The following is a 2,608-nucleotide window of genomic DNA, read 5'->3' as shown; positions in this document are numbered from 1 at the left end:
GACACAAGCTCTGTAATTGCTGGAGCTTTGACTCTTCACGTATGAGTTGGCTTAAGTGTTTCAATATTAAGAAAATTGCATTCCCTGTAGGTTGGCAAAGCAAGTATTGAATGTAAATAATAATAGGAAAGGCTTGGATAGGGGTTTAAGGTATGCTTGGTCCTGTGCATCTGGATAGTAGCAATTGTGCCACTGTTGCACTCTGCTGTTTACGTGTGTCTGTGGCCACTGCAAGCTCCCTTCAAGGCAGCCTTAATTTCAGTGACTGTAAAACAGAGATTATAGCTTTCTTTCAAATAGAGGGAATCTCTAAATACTAAACCACTAATTACTAAATACTTTCACCTGTGAAGGACTATTTCTGGACTTTTTTGAATATAATTAATGTTTGAGACTGCCTCAATAGTAGCTGGTTTTTGGGGCAGGAGGTTAAAATGAATTTATGTTTAAAGTGTTGTCACAAGAACACTTCAAGAAACATGTTGTACCTTCTAGCTTGGTCAACACAGTATGTTCTGGTAGCGCTAAATAGACACGTAATCTAGTCTCTTCATGCTTTGGTTAGCATCTCTACATGTAGACCTGTTTAGGGCTTTTCCTTTTTCCAGTCCTACTACAGGGGCTTAGGAGGTTGTTGAACTTTTAGCACTGGCAAGATTATCTGACTTCTGTTTCGTGGGTTATGGTTTTGAATTATTGTCTCTCGTAACTAAGCACACTCCCTTAGCAATAAATACCGACTTGATTTGGGTAAGGAAGTTGCAGTACTCCTCATAAGGAGCTACAAATGACATGATGTGTCAGTGAAGCTATTACAAGCATAGAGCAGAAGGGTCTTTTCAGAGTGATTTGCATAACTGAATCTTGCCTATGAGACTCTGTGCTACTACCAGAAGGTACCTCTGGAGTTCAAGTTTTTTGATGGGAAGCTATTTTACTGTCTGTTGAAATGCCTGGTGAAAATGGGCTACTGAAGGAGATTCTTTCTGGTCTGATTTGTTTGTAACAATTGCTAATGTTTAATCAGCTTTGCACGATTTGGAGCAAAAGTGCTTTTGCTCATTATTCAGAATTTGAAGAGTCTTCACACCGTTCCTCTCAATTTTCCACAGCTCTTTCCTCACACGGATATTTCAAATAATCTGTAACACTACTAGAACTGGTCTGCAGATCTGCTCTGTTTTTGTAGCATTAGTGTAAGCTTATTGAATTTGTCTGTGAGCCCTAAGGGTCCTTTGGTATGTTAGGATGCCATTGATGTACTTTGGAACATCTGAGAACTCTGAATTTCGTAATGGCTAGTCACTGGACTATTGTGTATTAAGAAAAATAGATTTAGATTCATAGAGAGGCTAGAACTGGAGTGCAAAGCACAGTGTGGGTTATGATTAAGCAATATTACTGCACTCAAGTTTACTTGCATAGGAAGGCAACTCTTGCCCCTTATACATATATGTGTGTATATATATGAATGAAGAGAGAGCATGTAAGTCTCAAAATTTTGTGATGACGAGTAGTGAATAGAGCTGTAGCTTTTTGTAACCTTATCTCTTGGATTTGAGTATAGTTGGGCATCAAGGTCAGGGCTCCTGCTAGAGGCTTGAACAGAGCTTTTCTTAATTAAAATTGAATCAAGTTTGATGTAATTGGTTGTGGGGCATTCTGCTTGGTCTATTTTTACCTAATTAGCAGCTGCAGCATCTTCTTCGTAGCTATACAAACTCATTTGCCTGATCTGCTTCTTGTTATACTGTCATAGCTTATGATTAGATGCAACTGATAAATCCTCCTAGGCTACCAGCTGGCCAACAGCATCCAGCTTTTGGGTATTAGATAACAATGTGGTGTGTCTTGAAAGAAAACTCTTTCATACATGATTTGCATGAATTTCTTCACTTGCAGGATACTCTTAACCGAACATGTCACAGTGCACTAAAGAGTGTGTTAATCAAAACAGCATCCTAGCATGCAGGTTAGCACCATCATCACGGACTCTTCAACTGTCATAATATTTTTTTGCAAGTAGCAGAGAAAGGAATGAATATTTAAAATTAATTTTTAATTAGGTGCTTCGTTGATGTTATAGGATGGTGAAGTTTATGCATATTAAGATTGCTTGCTTTATGCTTTTTGTTTCTCTCCAGAAAATAGCCATAGGCAGTGCTTTTTCTTAGAATCTGCTAGTGATAGGAAGAGTGGTTGTATTTCTGAGAAAGAACTGTCATTTGTGGTCAGGTGACATCAGTTCAGGGTCTTTCAGCCTTAGTGGTTGTTTTCAGTGAAAATGAAGTACTGTGGCATGGTAGATTTACTATAGCTGTGGCTGATTGTTTCCAGAGCAGATGATTGATTGTTTCCAGAGCAGAGAACTGAGTCTTTCCTGGAACCAAAACCTTAAATTTTTGGTAAATAAGTGTTTATACTTGGACCTCAGCATAGACACTGTAGTTTAGCTGGACAGTCCTCTAACCTGGCAGGGCAGTAGCTAGAAATCGTGTCTCTGTTGATTCTTTGCCTTCGTAAAGTCAGTGGTAGCTATTTGTCTTTGCTAGGCATATGGAACGCGAGGCTCTTGGTGACCTGGAAGTGTCCAAGTTATTCTTCATCT

The sequence above is a fragment of the Acanthisitta chloris genome, unplaced genomic scaffold (genome assembly GCF_000695815.1).
Source record: "Acanthisitta chloris isolate BGI_N310 unplaced genomic scaffold, ASM69581v1 scaffold8830, whole genome shotgun sequence".
NCBI lineage: Eukaryota > Metazoa > Chordata > Aves > Passeriformes > Acanthisittidae > Acanthisitta > Acanthisitta chloris.
The sequence above is the reverse complement of the archived record's forward strand: the minus strand, read 5'-3'. Positions refer to the sequence as shown.